At 36.3% G+C, this 22889-nt stretch overlaps 1 non-coding gene across 1 annotated transcript; it reads right to left on the reverse strand.

Annotated features, from left to right (window-relative positions):
- Positions 1 to 21631: 21631 nt before the first annotated feature.
- On the reverse strand, positions 21632 to 21759 carry LOC125999890 (small nucleolar RNA SNORA51). Its single transcript, XR_007492336.1, has one exon. It is a non-coding gene; the product is annotated as a small nucleolar RNA SNORA51 (small nucleolar RNA).
- Positions 21760 to 22889: the final 1130 nt, after the last annotated feature.

Genomic DNA, 22889 nt, shown 5'->3' on the forward strand with positions numbered 1-22889 from the left:
AAATGTTTCCCAGAGATACAACCATCTAATTTTTGATAAAGGAGCAGGAAATCCTAAATGGAGCAGGGAAAGCCTCTTCAACAAGTGGTGTTGGCACAATTGGATAGCCACTTGCAAAAAATTAAACTTAGACCCCCAGCTAACATCATGTACAAAGGTAAAATCCAAATGGATTAAAGACCTCGATATCAGCCCCAAAACCATAAGATATATAGAACAGCACATAGGCAAAACACTCCAGGACATTACAGGCATCTTCAAGGAGGAAACTGCACTCTCCAAGCAAGTGAAAGCAGAGATTAACAGATGGGAATATATTAAGCTGAGAAGCTTCTGCACCTCAAAGGAAATAGTGCCCAGGATACAAGAGCCCCCCACTGAGTGGGAGAAACTATTCACCCAATACCCATCAGATAAGGGGCTAATCTCCAAAATATACAAGGCACTGACAGAACTTTACAAGAAAAAAACATCTAACCCCATCAAAAAATGGGGAGAAGAAATGAACAGACACTTTGACAAAGAAGAAATACACATGGCCAAAAGACACATGAAAAAATGTTCCACATCACTAATCATCAGGGAGATGCAAATCAAAACAACGATGAGATACCACCTCACACCCCAGAGAATGGCACACATCACAAAGAATGAGAATCAACAGTGTTGGCGGGGATGTGGAGAGAAAGGAACTCTTATCCACTGCTGGTGGGAATGCAGTCTAGTTCAACCTTTATGGAAAGCGATATGGAGATTCCTCCAAAAACTGGAAATCGAGCTCCCATACGATCCAGCTATACCACTCCTAGGAATATACCCTAGGAACACAAAAATACAATACAAAAACCCCTTCCTTACACCTATATTCATTGCAGCTCTATTTACCATAGCAAGACTCTGGAAACAACCAAGATGCCCTTCAACAGACGAATGGCTAAAGAAACTGTGGTACATATACACAATGGAATATTATGCAGCTGTCAGGAGAGATGAAGTCATGAAATTTTCCTATACATGGATGTACATGGAATCTACTATGCTGAGTGAAATAAGTCAGAGAGAGAGAGAAAAACGCAGAATGGTCTCACTCATCTATGGGTTTTAAGAAAAATGAAAGACACCCTTGTAATAATAATTTTCAGACACAAAAGAGAAAAGAGCTGGAAGTTCCAGCTCACCTCAGGAAGCTCACCACAAAGAGTGATGAGTTTAGTTAGAGAAATAACTACATTTTGAACTGTCCTAATATTGAGAATGTATGAGGGAAATGTAGAGCCTGTTTAGGGTACAGGCGGGGGTTGGGTGGGGAGGAGGGAGATTTGGGACTTGGGTGATGGGAATGTTGCACTGGTGATGGGTGGTGTTCCTTTTATGACTGAAACCCAAACACAATCATGTATGTAATCAAGGTGTTTAAATAAAAAAAATTATGCATAAAAAAAATAAATAAAAAAGTATATGAATGAAAAAAAAATAAAAAAAGAAAGAAAGAAAGAAAGAAAGAAAGAAGAAAGAAAGAAAGAAAGAAAGAAAGAAAGAAAGAAAGAAAGAAAGAAAGAAAGAAAGAAAGAAGAAAGAAAGAAAGAAAGAAAGAAAGAAAGAAAGAAAGAAAGGAAAGAAAGAAAGAAAGAAAGAAAGAAAGAAAGAAAGAAAGAAAGAAAGAAAGAAAGAAAGAAAGAAAGAAAGAAGAAAGAAAGAAAAGAAAGAAAGAAAGAAAGAAAGAAAGAAAGAAAGGAAAGAAAGAAAGAAAGAAAGAAAGAAAGAAAGAAAGAAAGAAAGAAAGAAAGAAAGAAAGAAAGAAAGAGAAAGAAAGAAAGAAGAAAAAAGAAAAAGAAAGGGAAGGAGGGAGGGAGGGAGGGGAGGGGAAGGAAAGGGGGAAGAGACAAATGAGAAGTAATAGGGGACACTAGGGGATTCGGGTATATTGCTATTGTTCAGAAATGATAGAGTTAAATATTCAAACCACAGATTGCAAACTAAACTCATGAAACCTAAACTTTAACAACCAGGGGCCAGAGAAATAGCTTGGAGGTAAGGCTTTTGCCTTTCATGCAAAAGGATGGTGTAACGAATCCCAGCATCCCATATGCTCTCCTGTACCTGCCAGCAGCGATTTCTGAGCATAGAGCCAGGGGTAACACCTAAGCGCTGCCGGGTGTGACCCAAAAACCAAAAAAAAAAAAAAAAAAAAAAAAAAACCTTTAACAACCAAACTTTAAAAAGTACCTGTCAAGAATCTATGAAAGGACCAATGAGGAAGTTCCTAGCCTAGACCTTGGCCTAGGATTTATACAAAAACCAAGATCTCTAATTCGAGAGGTGTAACTTTGACAACTGTGCCTGAACAGAACTTCTGGAACTATGATGAAAGACTATACCCTAGACTGTCCTAGGATCTGAACAAAAACCAAGACCACTAATTACAGAAGACTGATTACAAGAGTGATAGAACAGAACTCCTAGAACCATAATGAAAAACTTCCTCCTATCCTTCACCCTATGACCTACGCAAATAACAAGATCTCCAGCTACAGAGGTGTGATGTCACCAACCACATCTGAATGGAAAGTTTCCTGGCACCATAAAAAGATCTTGGGGTGTGCAAAGACCCTGAGTTGTGCAAATGAGTGAGCGAGGAGCCTGCAGTTGTTCCCACGGCAGTATGTTTCAAGGGCAGAGAAAACTTGTATCTCTTAGGCCAAGGGAATTAATTCCTCCTGTAATCTCCCCAATATTTACTGTGCCTGTGCAAAGAAAAAGAAGAAGAAATACAACCCTTTTTCTTTAAGAAGTTGCTGGTCTGGCTTTTTTTTTTCTTATTTTCTTTTTCTGTAGCTGATAGTTTTGGTTTTTGGTTTTTTTGTGTTAATTCTTTTTGTAATCATGTTGATACTCCCTTATTGTATTTTTGCTTCTGTTTTGTTTTGCTTTACTACCTTTTTACTACCTTCTTTTTCTGTTACTTTTTATAAATGGATATTTATAACACCTAGACCAGGGGGCCACAAATGGCCCTCCGTACAACATTTTGTGGCCCTGCCCTAGAGGAATCTTTTTTTTTGTTTTGTTTTGTTTTAGTTGTTTGGGTCACACCCCCAATGTTCAAGTATTACTACTGACTTTGCACTCAAGGATCACCCCGACTTTGCCTCCTGCGGCCCCAGGTAAATTGAGTTTGAGACCCCTGATAGAAGGACTCCTCCTAGTTTTTCTCTTCTTTGTTTGCCTTTCCTTTTTTTTTCCTTCCTCGCCTGATGGTAACAAGGCCAGACAGTCATATGTTAATTTGGTGGAAATAAAAACTGATCAGAGATGAATACTAAATCCAAAGTCAATGACAACAGAACTGATACCCAATTTACAACAAGCTGTACAAGGGGAGAACAGTGGCACTAGCATTACGGGGGTAAAGGAGGGAGAAGTGGGATGCATGCTGGGAACAGTGGTGGAGGGAGGACAACACTGGTGGTGGGAATGCCCCTCACTCATTGTCACTATGTGCCACAAATGTTACTGTGAAAAAATTGTAATTCATTTTGACTGCAATAAAAATTAAAAAAAAAGTACCTGTCAAGATGTTAGGCTGGGGTAGGAGGTGAAGTAATGGAAGAAACCTGGGAACATTGGTGAAGGGAAGTTGATACTACTAGTGGTAAGAACACAGTGTGTCTAAACATCACCTATGAATAACCTTCCAAATAACTGCTTTAATTAACATTTTAATTAAAACAATAATATCAGATTTAAAAGTACAACTAACTCAGTACTGAGTTTCCAACGTCTGGTCTGAACTCAAGTCAGCTAAAACCTAGCATTGGGCACCAGTTCAAGACAGAGAGTTCCTGGAGACACTCTCTAATTTTCAATCAAGGTCTAAGTAAGAAGTCTCCTAACACCCAGTGAGAGTGAAAGAAATCCTATTTTCCTATTATATTTTCACTTCCTTTTTTTTCTCCTGTCTAAACAGGAAATCCATTTTGGCAGCAGCAACATTGGGAAGATAAGGGCATCTGAAAAAAGAGTGTAAGGTTAGAGGTAGTCATCCAAAGACAGTAGAAAACCCCTATTTTTCTCTGTCCTCTTATTGTTCGGCTCCAGATGCAAACACAGTTTCAGAAAGTACACAACAGAAGGGATAATGGAGGTCTCCAAAACACAGAAAGAATAGTGGATGAATACATGACAGTAAAGCAAGAGAGAAGGAAAGTTCCCTGACCTCAGTATCTTTTTTAAATAAACCTTCAAGCTGATTATCAAGTCTTACATGTCTTGATCTGACCCAAGAAAAGTACATATCAAAGATTCTGATAAGTGAACTCCAGAAAACACTATTGCATAAGTCCCATCATAGTGGCTACTGGAAAAGAAAGATACAACAAGCATAAAAAGCCTTAAAAATAGAACTAAAACAGAGAACAATCCACAGTACTTGTAGCTCAGTTACCCAATAGGTAAAACAAAAACATCAAAGTTTCCTACGGATTTAAATAACTCCCAGAGACTAATTATATTCAAAATGTGCAGAATGAAATTTAAAATTACTCAGCATATAAAGAACTAGAAAGTTTTCTGTTGGTATTTTTCTGGGGGTTTTCTTGGGGGGAGGGTCATTCCCAGCTGAGCTCAAGGCTTACTCCTGGCTCTGTGAATTGAACCCTCATTAGGCCTGTGCTAAGGCAAGTACCTGAGCTGAATTACAAACTCTTTGGGACCATATATGGTGCCAGAAATTTAAGCAGGGATGACTGTGTACAAGAAAAACCCCTTAATATCTGTATTATCTCTCCAGCAAAGAGCTAGAAAGTTTTAAATTGCTTGAAAAAATGGATAGCTCTTTAAATAAATGGAACTATATAGGGCAGGGGTCTCAAACTCTCGGCCCGCGGGCCATTTGTGGCCCTCCGTACAACATTTTGTGGCCCTGCCCTAGAGGAATCTTTTTTTGTTTTGTTTTGTTTTAGTTGTTTGGGTCACACCCCCAATGTTTAAGGCTTACTACTGATTTTTCACTCAAGGATCACCCCGACTTTGCCTCTTGCAGCCCCCAGGTAAATTGAGTTTGAGATCCCTGGTATAGAGCATCTCAGAAAAAAAGAAAATTAGAAAGAATAAACCAAAAATTCAGGGACCTGAGTTTATAGCTCAGTGGTAAATGAGTAGGGCCACAAATTCTTTTTTTTTGTTTTTTGTTTTGTTTTTTTGGGCCACACCCGGTAATGCTCAGGGGTTACTCCTGGCTATGCGCTCAGAAGTTGGTCCTGGCTTGGGGGACCATATGGGACGCCAGGGGATTGAACCGTGGTCCGTCCTAGGCTAGCGCTGGCAAGGCAGACACCTTACCTCTAGCACCACTGCACCGACCCCAAGGCCACAATTTCTAAGCAACAACCACACACTGCTAAATTTAATCCCAGTCTTATCATGTCATTTCCAGAGTCACAATAAGTATATGAAGCCCAGAATAGCAAAACCAAATCTCTACAAGCATCATAACCAAATGTGGGAGTCCTTAAACCACAACAAATACAAAACCCAAAACATCCCAATAATTATAACAAATGGACAATTATTTCCTATATAATTTTTATACTTTTTAGAATTCATTTGTCTAAAAATACAAATGTATTATGGAATTTTCAGTGTAACCTTAGTAAATCCATGCTTTGTTTTACAAAGAAATACTATATTGTTTTCTAATATGGAATCAGGAACTTTGGGACCTTCTTTATTATACAGATAAAGTATATATATATATATATATATATATATATATATATATATATATATATAAACCACAAAGACAAATCTGTAACCATAAGACCCAAACTATAATAGCTAAATGCAAAAGTGTTCCTGTCAAGAAGAAAGGCTTGCAGAAATAGGTAGGGAACATAGGGGAACTCAGGACACAGGTGGAAGGAAGTTAGGAAGTTGGTCATTGGTGAGACTGTTGTAAATGGTCATGCCTTTATAATTAATAAAAAATAAATAAGAAAAATAAGTGAAAGGGAAAAGGAAGGAAGGAAGGGAGGAAAGGAGGGAGGGAGGAATCTCTAGATAGCTGATACAATACATTATGTTGACTTATTTTCTCATACTGCACCAGCCTTGATTTCCTATAAAATACTTTAGTCCATACTGTATTCTTATTGAAAGATTACATTTCTAATATTTTGTTCAGTGTTTTTATATCGATATTCATGAAGACTATTCATTACTAGTTTAGTTTTCTTACATTATCATCTATATCTGTTTTGGATAGCAGACATTATAAAATGTGTTAGTAGGAATATAAGTTGGCACAACTATTTTGGAAAATGTCATGTATCTTGTCCAAAAAGGTTAATGTATAACTATCCATGATCCCATAATCTTACTTCTGATTATATATCTGAAGAATACTAAAACATCAGGACTGGAGCAAGTATTAGCTTAGGAGATTGTTTTGCAAGTGGCCAACCTTTATTTATCCCACAGAAACACATGGAACCCTGAGCACTACCAAGAGTAATTCCTGATGATAGAGCCAGGAAAAGTATCAAGTACTTCCATTTATAGTCTTAAAGCAAAAAATATTGACTCAAAAAGTTATATATACATCACCAATATTTACTGCTGTGCTGTTCACAATGACAAAATTATGGAAGCAAACAAATTGCCCATAAATAGATGACCTGATAAAGAAAATGTAGGATATGTATACAATAAAATACTGTTCAACTATAAAAGATAAAATATGGGGACCACAGATATGTATAAAGTTTTATAGCATGTATGAATCTCCATACTCATGTCCCTAATAGACACACACAACCTCACATCACCCTAGCGGCTTCCAAGCATCACTAGTCTGAATACTTCCAGTACACACCAAGCAACACCCTGCCAGGATTGGCTCAAAACTCACAAGCACAACAAGATATGGTTCCTATGATAAAATTATAGAATAAAACTATGCTAAGTTTTTATGACTTTTTCATTCCCAGAAAAGCAGAAGTAGCTTGAAGGGATTATATGAAGCAAAATGAATCAGAAGGAAAAAGACAAAATCCCATGTGAGTAATATAAAAATACAAAACTTTAAGTCCCAAATGTAAGGAAGATCATTCTGTATCCATCCTGTTTTTCTGACTGACTTCACTTAGCATTATATCCTCTAATTGCTGCAAATTGCATGATTTTATGCTTTCTTAGAGCTGCATAGTATTCCATTGTGTATTTATATAATTCCTTGGATATTATTATGTTTATAATCAATCAGATTAGAGTCTAACTCCTTCTACCTGAGAGCTCTGAAAAAATAGGAAAATTAAACAATGTTTTGTTCCCCAAAGTTTTTGGCTTTGGTTGGACGGTTTAACTTTCTAGTGGTTTCTCTGGAGGTACTTGTTTGAGAAAATAATCATTTAAAAACGTATTTCTCGGGGCCAGACAGGTAGCACAAAACAGCAGTAGGGTGTTTGTCTTGCACGCAGCCAATCCAGAATAAATTGTGGTTCGAATCCTGGCATCCCATATGGTCTCCCATGCCTGCCAGGAGTGATTTCTGAGTGCAGAGCTGGAAGTAACCCCTGAGCACTGCCGGGTATGACCCAAAAACCAACCAACCAACCAACCAACCAACCAAACAAACAAACAAACAAACAAACATATTTCTCTTTCCTTCTGGACATACATATAGACTCTGGCTCCCTAAACTATGGAGCATGACCCTATATGATATCAGGTTAATAAAGGTGAGGATCACAAAACCCTTTAAATCTTGTTTTAAAATAAATGTATTATAACAATCAGCAAATATTCGACTTGTACCTATTTTATATAACCATATACCCAGGATTACATAAAAAGTTATCTAGCAAACAGCAGATGAGATAGTATAGTGGGTTGGGAGCTTCTCTTAAATGTGGACGAACCAGGTTCAATCTCTGGCATCTTGAATTGTCCTCCAACACTGTGAGTGTAATTTCTGAGTGCAGATCCAGGAGTATGGCCCCAAACAAAACAAAACAAAACAAAAAGGTAACAGGAAAAAAAGTTGTCATGTAGGAAAAATGTTTAAAAAGCACTGATATATACTGTATCTACCAATACCCTCTATTATTAATTGCATTCATGTGATAATTTTCCCCAATGTAACCTGGGTCAAAATTATATATTGTATATCTAGTTTTGACTAAATTTCTATACAATATCCTTCACACTTTTTTTCTCTTAAGTGATAAAAAAACTAAAGTAAGACTGTGAATGCTACTTCAAAAGATAACAAATACACTCAGATGAAATGAGTCTGAACTCATTTCATCAGGAATGAAACTGTTATAAGCCTCTAAGATTTTAGGGTTTATCTGTCACCTGTCCCTTCAACCAGCATTTACTTCAATGTATACAAGACCACACCTAGAATACCTGGAAAGCCTTTTCATATACAAATAACCCTACATTTAACATCTCTAACTGAGGATATTTTATATTCTTTTGGAACAAGAGGCAAAATTGGCAAATTATCTGTTCGAACTGTTAGTTTTGCAAGAAGGGCAATAGCATGAACAGAACATAAATGATATTGTTACCAATGTAATGTCATGCAACAATTATTTTAAAATTTTCCAAAAGATGGCAGGGCTAAAATAAATACCATTCTTGTAAGGAAAATTTTTTATTCAATCAGGTCTTGGTGTTCCATCAAGCTATAAAATGTTAGAGGAAAAGCATTGCTAGCAAGTCTCCACTACAATAGTTAGGCATGAATTCCATTTGATAGTGTCATAAATGAATAGTCTTCAATAAAAGCTGACACTGCAGTTCTGAGTAGAAAGGCTCTGAGGCTGCTTATGTAGCTAGAGGCTGCAGCACTGCGGCTTCCACTCTGCAAGCTAAAAACACACAGGAGATATGCAGATCTTAAAAAATATCAGCAATAGGATATAGGGAGGAAAGAATAAAGAAGAGGAAAATCGTGTGTGTGTGTGTGTGTGTGTGTGTGTGTGTGTGTGTGTGTGTGGCTTTAGACTATGTGACTTGGGATTAATATTCCCATATTTGTGTTAAGATGTAGCTTTCATTTTCCTGCAACAGTCTTTTAATTCTGTGTATTCCTCATCTATGAAAGCTTTTTTGACAAGGCTTGATCGGTCTGATTTATCTCTGTGGACGGACTTCTGCTAGCACGAAGCCAATATATCATAGGTTCTCAAACAATAGGGATTAAACTAAGCATAAGAGAAAATAGCAAAATGTTGAGAAAGGCATTTTACCAGGAGTTTTACAAAGCAGGAGGAAGGAACAAGCATGTAATATTTGGATCTTTGCAATGACAGAGTTATCTGTAAGTGACATCAAACAAGTATTTACTTCCTACCAATGTGGTGCCGGATAGAGAAGAAGTATACAACCCTACCCACAGGTTTGTATCAATAAAGAGGAGCTATAAGATGGCTTGGCACCTAAAATAGAGTGTCATCATCACTGATCAACAAAAAAGTGGGTGCTATATGAATTCAGCTTGGATAATCAGAGGACTGTTTTCATAAGAGAAACAGTGAACACTTAAGACTGTGTACTCGATCCTGTGCCAATATCAGAATTGTAGAGGTCCATGAAACATATGCTCCTATTCTAGAAACTCTGAAAGTTTAGTAGGGAATCACAAGGGAGTTATATTTTCAATAACCCCAAGACAGTGGGGGAAAGCACTGAACAGGATATGTGCTGTGCAAGCACAAAGAAAAACAATGCTAGCTCAATGTTTCCAAACTTGGCTCAACAAACTCAAATCCACTGCTTCTGCAACAACAACAAAGCAGAGAATTTCACGTGGTTGTGTCCCAGTACACCCAGAATGAGGACACTCTCTTCCCAAGACCTCCTGAGAAGGAAGATACTAAGACCCAGAAAGAACCCATGGTGATTTCTGAGCTTCTCTTCTTGGGCTTGGGCACTCCCCCTTGGGATGTTCCCAAATTCTTTGGGGAATGAGGAGCATCATTTGCTCCCAGATGCTTTCCCCTTTCTTCCAAAACTCAGTTATTCAATCTTCATTTAAAAAACTAAGTTTATAGTGAATAATCAGAAACCATTAGTTCTGCTATTTGACATTCTGAAAACAGAAAGTAGGCTCCAAAGGCCTCACTGGTTGCAGAATCGGTGTAGAGTAGCCTCTTGAATAAGTCTAGGGAATTCTAGGCTGTCTTTCACCAGGTAGGTCTAGAAGACTCTTGACTTAAGAGCCAGAAAATCTGCAGGAATGTGGATATCTGTAATTGATGCCACCTCCTTAAATTTGCAGATGAACAGACATAGAAAGAGGCCAAGGTAGATGATCTGCTATTCAGTTCCTCAAAATATTTTTGAAAATTTCATATTTAGGCCATTAAAGGAGTTGCAGTTTCCTTAAGAGGAAGAAATCTCATAGAGGACCAAACAGATAGTAGAGGGTTAAGAGCTTCTGCCTTGCATTCCCAGCACCACAGAGAGTCCACCAAGGAGGGAATGCTCAATGGTAGGAATCTTTCCACAATAAAAACAAGAGTGCAGTGAAGACAGAGAAGATACCACTATGACAATGATAGTTGGAAACAATCACTCTGGACAGGAAAAGAGGGCTGAAAAGAGAAAGTGATATGCATGATAATCCTTCAGCAATAATATTGCAAACCAGTGTCTGAAAAAAGAAAGACTTAGAGAAACAGAGACAGAGAGAGAAAGAGAAAGGGAAGAAAAATTCCTGCCATAGAAGTAGGTATAGGGGAGTGTAGGGGTGGTGGTGGAAGGGAAACTGGGGGATATTGGTGGCAGCAAATATACTGGTAAAGGGATGGGTGTTGGGCATTGTATAGCTAAGATTGAATCATGAATAACTTTATAATTATATCTCATAATGAGTCAACTGACAAATTTATTTTTTTTAAAAAGTCATAATTAGGAGTAATAGTTAGGAGTAAACCTCCAAATGTGCTCCCCCCCCAAAAAAAGAAAGAAAGGTAAAAATATCTTTAAGGGCAAAATGGATTCTAAGATATAGCTAGGGTTTAGGGTCTGTGCCACATCAATATTTAAAATTTATTTTTAAAAAAAGGTGTAATCAGGAGTAATCAGAGTACCTCCAAGTGTGTTCCCCCCCAAAAAAAAGAAAGGCAAAAAAAAACCTAATAGAAAAATATGGGTTCTAATCTCTAGCTAGGACCTGTGCCACATAAATATTTACTCTGATGCTAACCCTGGAAAATAAGTGAGCTTGATTTCATTAAAGAAACTTCCATATTTCCTTACATTTGTCCTTTATTCTTCTAGCCCCAATATAAACAGCTACCAATGCTTCCAGTTTGAATGGGAAGAAAACAACAAAACAACACCATCAGATAGCTCTTTTTTATTTACTGGTACTGACACATGGCATATAAAGGAATGACAGGGTTCCTGAGGTTAATAGAAGCATCTCTTCCTTTAGGGAAGGAACTTCTCCACCAACAGCTTGTGCACTAACTAGCCAATGTGCATTGATGCACTAAGGTCTTTCCAGAATACAAATTAACAAGTAAAACTCCCAAGAGTCTCTAGCACTTCAGAGGGGCTGAGTCATACTATGGGAAGGCTGGTGAAATATTAATTCATCCAGAACAGCAGTGTGGGGAGAAATAGAAGGCACCCTATAGGCAATAGACAACGTTTGAAGTAAGAAAAGAAGCGCTGGGATGAGTCCTGGCTGCCCCCTAAAGGCTGTCAGAAAACAGAACTAGAAAAGAATTTCAGATCTGAAAAATAAAAGCACAAAAACATCACAGCCTCAGTATTTTTCCTTCTCCCTTTCCAGTGTCTGAAATAAGATGTGTCCAAGCCAGTACTTAAAATATCTTTCTAAGATGAGGAAATATGTTCATAATAAAGTGCTAGAGTCCTTCAAGAATCTGAAAAGACAGGTATTGTAAATACAGCTGAATTCACCAGTCATTATTAGTCAAACTCTTTCAAAAACAAAAAACCTTGCAAGCAATTCAGTTGAGCATTGCTCTTATCTCAAGACACAGATTTGAACAAAAGGGAAATACAAGCCTCTTTTTGATAATACTCTTGTCCTACTTCCAAATACAGCCAGTATAAAACAAGAGAAAGATGAGAGGGTAGGGAATAACAAGAGAATAATTTATATCCAAAAAAAAAAAAATAAAAGTCTTCTGGGGCCCTCCAAAACCCAATTTACACAGTAGCTTTTTTTCCTTCAAACTCACATTGCACTTGGGATTCACCTGGATGAGAAAAAAATGGACTTGAAAATGGAGACTTAATTGATTTGCAGTCATTCTAACTCAGACCCCAGAGAGTCCAATTACAGAATCCATCATAGGTAAGGCCCATAGGAAACAGTCTTTGCCTCCTGGGATTTGTAGATGACTTTCAAAGTCAAGTATTATGATTTACTAAAAATTCTTTCTTTAAGAGATGGAGAAATGCCAGTTCACTCATCCTTTATTAATATTTAGAAAGCTTGCTCTGTTTTAAAAAATGCAGTGTATCAGCCTACAATAGCCCAAATAAGTGGAACCCTGAAATGTCAAATAAATTGCTAAAATTCTTGGTTTCCTATTTATGTCAAAATGCTAATGAAACATAAGATGGGAGGTAACATTTTCAGTTCTATAGACAAAAAGTTAATAGCACTGGAGCACCCAGAAATAGGTCTAAGATAGGCCAAGCTCTTATACGAGGCTGTGTATAAAGTTTTAGGACCTTGGAAAGCTTCAAGCACTTTGAAGTGGTTTCAGGCACATTAGTCTTGCTTCACACAAAGTATAATAAGCCTGGTCAATGGCAAAGAAATAATAATGTTGTTAATCTAAACAACTTGGAAGTGAATCATCTACTCCAACCATCCAGATTGATTTAATGCTCTTTGGACTATATGAGTCAGTCCTTTCCTGGAGGGCTAATGGACAATCACTATCTCATTTAGCCTCCATTCACAGTCTTCTTTGTTTCTGCATGGACAAACAACCCAATGGCTTCCTGTGATTCAGCCTAAAATTCTGGTTTTAAGTGTTTGCACCTACAGACAAGCTCTTAGCTACTGCAAAAGTCAGGACTGCACATACTATCTTCCTTAAATTTATCAATACCCTTTAGTAATTGATATAACCTAGGGCAGATGCTAAGGATAAGGTCACAGTGAACCAAGAGAAAGAACAAATCACAGAATCCTTTAAAAGAAGCACAATGCTATTACTGTCAAAGAAAAATAACTCAAGCTGCACTCAAAAAATGTTTTAAGAAAAGGTTGTCCCTAAACAGTCCTGAGATACATATTTAATGAACGAAAAGAATTATTTATAATTGATGGATCAAGTATGACCATTTAAAAGAGCTTCTCGGTTTCTTTGGGTAGTTTTAAAATATTAAGGTATTAAAGCATGCTATATGATACCAAGAAGAAACATTCAATGAAGAAAAGCTTTGCTAATATTGTTAAAAAAAAAAGAAGTGAGCAAGTACAGAGTCTCATCCTCCCGCTCTTTACATGTGTATTTTATCCAACTTTTATTTTGATACCATGATTTACAATACTATTAATATTACTAATAAATTTTCAGGTATGCAGTGTCCTATATTGTATACTACACCCACCACCAATCAGTGACAAGAAGGCAGAAGTACTTACCTACAAACACATGGGGAGAGAACAAAGTAAAGCCAAAGGGACAGCGAGCTATGGGCCTTAAGAGATTACAGGGTTTGGACCACAGACTTCAGACTCTGAAACCATACACTGAATGAACGATATTATATATTAAGTATATTATATTATATATTGAGTATATTACATAGAAAGTATATTATATATTAAGTATATTATTTAGAGGCCAGAGCAGTGGCATAAGTGGTAGGGTAGGGTATTTGCCTTGCACGCGCTAACCTAGGATGGACCAAGGTTTGATCCCTCAGAGTCCCATGTGGTCCTCCATGCCAGGAGCTATTTCTGAGCACATAACCAGGAGGAACCCCTGAGCAGGTGTGGCCCAAAAACCAAAAAGTTAAATAAATAAATAAATAATAAAAGTATATTATTTTTCATAGAGGCTGAATCAGACAACACTCCATCAACAGCAGATGAGATCATTCTCCCCCAATGTTCATGCCAACACTGGATGTTTCTATCTTTTTGTTGTATGTCAACATTACTGGTAGAAAGTGCTATCTCATTGTTTTTATTTGCATTTCTTTGATTATGTGATAAATAGCATGCTTTCATTCACTTACTATCAGCATGTTTTCTTTGAGAAAGTATCTCTTCAGGTTTTCCCTTCGTTTTGAATAGGGTTATTCAGCAAATCTTTTGTATGACTTTAATATTAGCCCCATGTCAGAAGTGCAATGAGTGAATATCTTCTTAGTCTATATTGTGTCTTTTTATTCTAGCCATTGCTTCTTTTGCAGAGAAGAAGCTCCTTAATTTGATTCATCTCACTTTGTTTTGTTTTATATCTACTTGCCTGGATATGCTGCTAGCATCAACATCATGTAGGGTCCTGTATAGGTTTTCCTTGAAGTAATTTTTGGATTTGGGTCTAAACAGAGCTCATTGATTGATATTGTTTTCTTTTTTATGCTGCTGGGAAATGAAACTAGGGTATCACCCATGTAAGGCAAGTATTCTATCACTAAGCCACATTCCTGTCCCTCTTTGATCCACTTTGAATTGACTTCTGTGTATGATGTGAGCTAGAGATCTGTTTCTTTCTTTTTTTTTGCTTGTTTCTAGTCAATTTTCCTAATTTCATTTTCTTTCCTTGTTCCAATTCATAAACACAGACTCTTTCCTGAAGATTAACTTTCCATATACCCAAAGATCTATTTCGGGGTTCTCAATTCTATCCCACCAATCTGAGAACCTGCTTTTATCAAGTGTCAGTAAAATTTAAAGTTGGGCAAAGAAAACCCACCAATTTTCTTTCTTATAACAGCTCATTTATCCATAGTTTTTCTCCTAGCTCTCAGTCCTAAAAGATGTTCTCATGCACTGTATATCAAATATTAACCAGGTCAAATCAAATACCAGGCACATGAAAAGACTTAAATGTTTATCATGAAGACCCCAGAGACAAATGTTGTTTAATCATATTATCTCAAAAACTATCAAGAAAAAGACCATCATTCCCTAGGAATTTATTTAATACTGAAATCATCCCTGGTTGCCTCAAAATAGGACTCCCTTCTCCCTTGTCCTGACCATAATTTGTTTCTAATTTAATTTCCCAAATTGCCCAATATAAAATCCCTAGCCCCAAACTGAGAATAAAGAAGGTTGTGGAGGACAAGAAGTCTATTCTCTTCTCAATTGCTAGTACAACAATAAACTCTTATTGTTTTTCATTTTTTTTAAAAAAAAGCTTGTCTCTCAAGTAATGGCCCTACCAGTAAGCAAGTAACAAATAGTAATAAATTTTGAAGTTGCGTGAAAGGTACATGGAAGTTCATTATACTATACTCACTATTTTTGTACATGTTTAACACTTTCTATAATGAAGTTATTTTGAATATTCTGCTGAACAAAGGTAGCTTTCAGGTCAACTCTCTACATTATTACAAATTTTTAAGTTACTTAAACTAATATTAGACTTATGATTTTTTAAATTATCAAAGTTCATATCTAAAAGAGAGCTAATATGTAACAAAAGCACCAAAACAAAAGGTAGAAAAGAATGCCTGATCAATATATGAAAAATTAAATATCCAAGTGCAAAAGACTGAAGTTGGAATACTACCTCATCTTATTCACAAAAATTAACTCAAAATTGGTCAAAGAATGATTTGGCTATGAATGGGAGAAGGTATTACGTCAGAGAAAATTCAAGAACATGTGTCTATTTTTTAAATATGTAATAGACCTTTGATATGGAAATTGCAATGAATCTGCTTAGTACTTGAAGTAGTATTGCCATTTTGACATTATCAGTCCTTTTTCAGGGGTCTCAAACTCGCATCCCGTGGGCCGCAAATGGCCCTCCATACATTTTGTGGCCCTGCCCTAGAGGAATCTTTTTTTGTTTTGTTTTGTTTTAGTTGTTTGGGTCACACCCCAATGTTCAAGTATTACTACTGACTTTGCACTCAAGGATCACCCCAACTTTGCCTCCTGTGGCCCCCAGGTAAATTGAGTTTGAGACCCCTGATAGACAGACTCCTCCTAGTTTTTCTCTTCTTTGTTTGCCTTTTCTTTTTTTTTTCCTTCCTCACCCAATGGTACCAAGGCCAGACAGTCATATGTTAATTTGGTGGAAATAAAAACTGATCAGAGATGAATACCAAATCCAAAGTCAATGACAACAGAATCGATACCCAATTTACAACAAGCTGTACAAGGGGAGAACCATTTAAATCAATAAACAGGGAATGCTTCCATTTTTGTGTCTTCTTTAATTTCCTTTAATAGTGGCTTACAGAATTATTTATATGTCTTCCAATTTTTGTTAAGCTGATTCCTGAGTTTTGGGGCAACAATTGTGAAAGGGACTATTTTTTCAGTGTCCTATCTTCTTTTTCATTGTTTGTATATAGAAATACCACAAATTCATGAACTTGGTTTTGCACAATATTGTATATGTTTATTGTTTCTGGAAGTGTTTCTACAGTCTATAGGGTTTTTAATATAGTACCATGAAATCTGCAAAGACTGATAATTTTCCAATCTGTATGACATTATTATCTCTTTCTCATAAACAAACTAATCCTAGAAAAAAGATGGAAGGCTTCTTTTTAATCAAGCATTAAATTATACTATAAAGCTACAGTAATGAAAACAGTGTGATACTGAAATAAGAACAGACTCTGAAAAAATATAACAGAATTGAGATCCCAGAAATAAACCTATAAAAATATGGACACTTATTCTTCTACAAAGAAGCATGAAGTATGAAATGTAGCAAGGAAAGCCACTTCTAAAAAATAGTGTTGGTTTGAAAAGCTGAACACATATTCCTCTCTAGTGCACACAGACAATTCTGTAAGATATATCAGATTTTAAGACATAACTCTAACTTACATTAACATAAAAATCATACCAAACATCCCATCAAACCACAATATAATACATAGAAATTGACCAAAAACTAAGAATGTGGAGGATACAGGAGTGATAGCACAAGTAGGGTGTTCACCTTGCATTCATGTAATCCCCAGCATCATACATGGTTCCATGAGTTTTCCAGGAATACTTTCTGAGCACAGAGACAGGGATAAACACTGAGTACTGCTGGACGTGACCCCAAAAATAAGATATGAAGAATCTCTAATATCTGGAGACTTAACGACATGCTATTTAGTAATAGCTAGGTCAAGAAGGGAAAAAAGAAAGATTTAAAATTATTCCTTGAGACTATAAAGAAGAAACATATTACAAAATGTAAGGGACACAGAAAGAGCAGTAGTTAGGAATTCATAGCAATATAGGAATACATAAAAATGAAAAGAAAAATAAAATACAACCTAAAACACACTTTAGATGCCTAGATAAAAATTGAATCCAAATACTAGTAAATAAATAAATAATAAAAACAAGAGCACACAAAAACCAAAAAAGTAAGAAAAAAGAATCAATAAAACCAGAAGTTAGTTTGTGGAAAGTATAAACAAGATAGATAACACATTGGAAAGACTCAAAAGGAAAAAATGAAAGCGTTCAAATAAATTGGATCAGAAATGAAAGGGCATAAATTACAACAGAACTCCTATAAATCCTTAAAGGATTCATTAAACATAAAGGATTCTATTCTGATAACCTAGAGAAATTAGTAGAAATTAACAGATTCTGGAAATATATAATCTCCCAACTACATAATCTAAACAGGCCAGTTACAGGTAAGGAAATTTAAACAGTAATTAAGAATCTTCACAAAAATAAAAATCCAGCCCAGGTGGGTTAATGGATGAAGTTTATCAAATATTAAGAGAATAATGGGTGCCATTGATCCCTAAACTCTTCCAAAATATGGAAGAGACAGGACTCTTCCCTAATAGCTTCTATGAAGTTAACATTTAACTGATACCCAAAAACTGACAAGAATACAGCCAAGAGAAAAAATTACAGACCAATCTTACTGGTTAACATTGATGAAAAAAAACTCAACAAGGGTTGGACTAATGTACAGTGGGTAGGGCATCTGCCTTGCATGCTGCCGACCTGGATTCAATCCCTGGCAGCCATAATAGTCCCCCTAGCCTGCCAGGAGTGATTTCTAAGCACAGAGCCAGTAGTAATCCCTGAGCCCTGCCAGGTATGGTCCAAACTCCCAACAATCTAAACAAAATATGAGCAGTCTAAATACAACAGCATTTCAAAAAATTATAAATCATCTCAAGTGGATTTTATCGCAAGAATGGAAATATAGTTCAACATATGCAAATCAACTAACATTATGTATCACATTAGTGAAAGGAGAGATAAAAATAATATTATCAAATCAATCAATGCAGAGAAAGCATTTGACAAGATCCAACACATATTCCTGATTAAAACCTCAGAAAAAAGGGATAGAACAAAACTTCCTCAAATAACAACTTTTTCTATAAAAAGCCCATAATCAAAATCAATATTAGTCTTAATGATGAAAAACTTAAAGCATTCACACTAAGGTCAGGCAAAATATCAATATGTATAGTGTCTCCATTTTTATTCAACATAGGCTGGAGATTTAGCATGGAGGTAAGGCTTTTGCCTTGCCTGCAGAAGGTCAGTGGTTTGAACCCTGGCACCCTATATGGTCCCCTGAGCCTGCCAGGAGCGATTCCTGAAGGTAGAGCCATGAGTAACTCCTGAGCACTGCCTGGTGTGACCCAAAAAAACAACCCTCAACATAGTGTTAGAAGTCCTAGCAACAGAGTTAGCAAGAGGAGGGAAATCAAAGGGATACAAATTGGAAAAGAGGAAGTCAAACTATCTTTGTTTGCATATGGCATTATGATATACATTGAAGACCCTAAAGAGTCTACAAATAAAGATCCTAGAAACAATAAATCAATACAGCAAAATGGGATGCTGCAATGTCAATATATAAAAAATAAGTTGTGTTCCTTTAGACAAATAATGAGTCATAGCAAGAGAACAAAAAGTCTATCCCACTTAAAATAGTGTAAAAATATCAAGTACTTAGGAATCTATTTAACAAAAGAAGAAAGAGACCTATACCATGAATACTTCAAAATACTTAAAAAAGGAAATTGAAATGAATCAGAAGAATCAATGTTATCAAAATGGCCATCTTTCCTAAACTACTACATAGATTCAATGCAATCCTTATCCAAATTCAGACAATATTCTTCAAGTACTTAAAACAGTCAATTATTGTTTTTGCAGAATCATTAAAAACCCAGATATTGGGAAGCATCTTGTAACTTGAAACTGTACAACAAATCCATTCCTATAAAAAAAGCATACTGTTGGAACAAACAAACTTTCAGAATAATGGTTCAGGAAAGAATATCCAATGACAAACCTCCAAGTACATGGTCAATTCAGTTTTGACAAATCAACCAAGAACATGATATAATAATTAAAACTTCATCAACAAATGGTATTGGACTAATTGTGTAAGAAATTAAAGCTGTATCTATATTTCACATCTTACACAAAAGTCAACTCAAAGTGAATCAAATATCTTGGTATCTCACCTGAATCTAAGTATATTTAGGAAAACAAAATCAGGATGCCTCAAGACTCAAAGAAGTCTTTTACGATATGAGGTCAATAGCAAGTCTACAGAATCAAATCTGAATAAATGGGTCTTCATTAAACTAAAATGTGTCTATATGGCAAAAGAAACACACTAAACCTCAAAGACAGCTAACTGAATGGAAGAAAATATTTGTACTCAACACATCCGATAGTTGATATCTATAATATAAAAAGTACACACAAAAATTTACCTCCCAAGATCTGAAAAGCCCATCAAAATGGGGAGAGGAAATAAACAAATATCTCTCTGAGGAAGACCTACATATGGCCAATGGAGATATGAAAAAATTGCTATTCATCAATTATCATTGAGAAAATGTACATCAAGAAAACAATGAGGGGCCAGAGAGGTGATGCTGGAGGTAACGTGTCTGCCTTGCAAGTGCTAGCCTAGGACAGACCACAGTCCGATCCCCTGGCATCCCATATGGTCCCCCCAAACCAGGAGCAATTTCTGAGTACATAGCCATGAGTTACCCCTGAGAGTCAAACAGGTGTGTGGCACCCCCCCAAAAAAAAGAAAAGAATGAGATATGATCTTATACCAGTGAGGATAGCACAAATCAAAAAACACTGGGAACAATCTGTGTTGGCAGGGAAATAGTGACAAAGAAACTCTCATCCACAGCTGGTTAAAATGTTGTCTAGTTCAATCCCTAAAAACCAGTTTGGAGGTTCTCATTAAACTTAGAATACAGCTGTCATATGACCAAGCCCCTCCACTTTGGGGTATCTAGCCTCAGGACGGAAAAATAGTCATTCAAAAGGATACATGCATACCACTGTTCATTACAGTACTCAAGACTGCTAAACTAGACTCAACTTACATGTCCAACAAGAGATAAGTGGATCATTAAATGTGGTACATACATACATACATACATGCATACATACAAAGGAATACTACATAGCTAGAAGGAATGATACATTTTGCTACAATATGGTTGGAACTGAAAGTTATCATAATAAATGAAGTAATCCAGAAGAGCAAAGAACGCAGAATGATATCACTTATATGTAGTATTCAGAATAACTGCTTGAGGGAATGAAATGTTATAGAGGGGGATTTCCTGGAACACTCTTGGTCCCATATTATAGCAGAGAGAATGAAATAAATAAAGCCAAGGAGAGGAAAGGCAGATGTGAAATAACAGGGAATAGGGGTCAAACGGGATTCAGATAAATTGATGGCATTAAGGAAGGACAGAACTAAATATCCAAACCTAAGAGTCAACAACACTGAAATCATAAGACCAATACTCAACAGCCAAACTTAAAAAAGTGTCTATTAAGATGGCAAGCTGGCTTAAGGACATATGGAATGGGCTCTGTTAACATTGGTGGAGGAAGGTTGATACTGGTGGTGAGATTGGTGCTGAAACATTGCATATCCAAAACTCAACTATGAATAACTTTGTCAATTACAATGCATTAAATAAAGGTTTTTCAAATGGTATTGGAAAAACTGGTCAGTCACATGTAAAATAATAAATTCAGATCTTTATCTTACACCAAATACAAAATTTAATTCAACATTATTTAAATACTTTATATCAAGGATGAGTACATAAAATATGTTGAGGAAAAACATAAGCAGAACCGTAATACTGTATCTAGAAACATCTTCAATGATTTCATGTGACTAGTTAAGCAAATATAAGGAAAGATAAGCAAGTAACAATACATCAAAGTAAGATACTTCTACACCACTCAAAGAACAATAACATGAACAAAACGATACCTGACAGACTTGAAGAAAATATTTCCACTGATCATCTGATAAAGGGATCAATATCCAAGATACATAAAGGACTTGTAAAGCTAAACCAAACACATCCATCTCATCAAAAATGTGGAGAAGTGAGCTGAAATGATAGTACTGAGGGCACATGGCTGACGTGGCTTCCATCCCCATGTCCCCCATTCATAATAGAGACCAGGAAAAGGATATGGGATGAGGTATGTATGGTGTGCATTTTCTGTGCCTACCCTTTCGGTACAATGTAAAGAACACAGCCTGTATTAAGTACCAGGAGGCCAAGGTCTGCTATTGAAAAGATTGTGTTTTCACTATCATAACAAATGACCAAGCTAACAGCTCTATGTAAGGTTTTTCTGATCTTCAGCCAAACTAGCTTTTCCACACACTCTTAAGGGTAAATAACTGTGTGGTTATCAAACTGAAACATCAATTTATAATGGAGAGTGTAAAAGAAAACAAAATAAACATTTTTTTCTCTTTTGGCTTAATGGCCTCCTGAAACTTACTCATTTTTAATACTAAAAAAATACAACTGCTGCTGAAATTGAATCTCTACTCAACCACTTTCAACCCTGTGCCCATACCAGTCACTCTTGCCAACTGAGTGAGACAACCAGGCAGATCATGAACAAAAACGTATTTCACACCATTCATTCAGACCTTCCTTTGAAATTCCCTCATATATACAATCTCTTTCAACATTACAACCTTGTCAAGGTAATTAAAATAACAGTTATGTTCCCTTATCCTTTTTTCTGCAGCTAAATAAACCAAGAATTAATGAATGAAATAATTAAGACATAATTTTCCTAAAAGCACTTTGGTAATTAGCATTGGTGACTATTTTCCCCTAATGAAACAGGAATAAATTTATCTAGAACTAGAAAAATCGCACCAAGTCATTGTCTAAAGTAGCCAGTAGATAATTTATTATTTCAGCTTTCTTAACCCGAACCCCCATTGGTAGAAGTAGCTTATTTGATGCAGATTGGGACCCTGGACCTATGCACAGGGATTTTTTTTATAAAATGTTTTATTGAAGTAAAATTAAATCTCTTTTTGTTTCTTGGGTCACACTCAGCTGCGCTCAGGGGTTACTCCTTCTGGCTTTATGCACAGAAATTGCTCCTGGCAGACTCAGGGGACCATATGGGATGCCAGGATTCAAAACACTGAACTCTGCATGCAAGGTAAATGCCTTACCTCCATGCTATCTCTCTGGCCCCCAAATGAAATTTTTAGGTTAAAAATTACAACATAGAGTGCAATCCCCAGCAGTGCTGTGGAAAAATCTCAGCACCACCACATGTGAAACCTCTGGCACAATCAATCAAATATATGCAATTAACACAACCAAATGTGTTACTCACCAAGCGCTGTAATGGTGGGTGATTTTTCTGCATAAAC

The sequence above is a fragment of the Suncus etruscus genome, chromosome X, assembly GCF_024139225.1.
Source record: "Suncus etruscus isolate mSunEtr1 chromosome X, mSunEtr1.pri.cur, whole genome shotgun sequence".
In the NCBI taxonomy this organism is placed as follows: Eukaryota; Metazoa; Chordata; class Mammalia; order Eulipotyphla; family Soricidae; genus Suncus; species Suncus etruscus.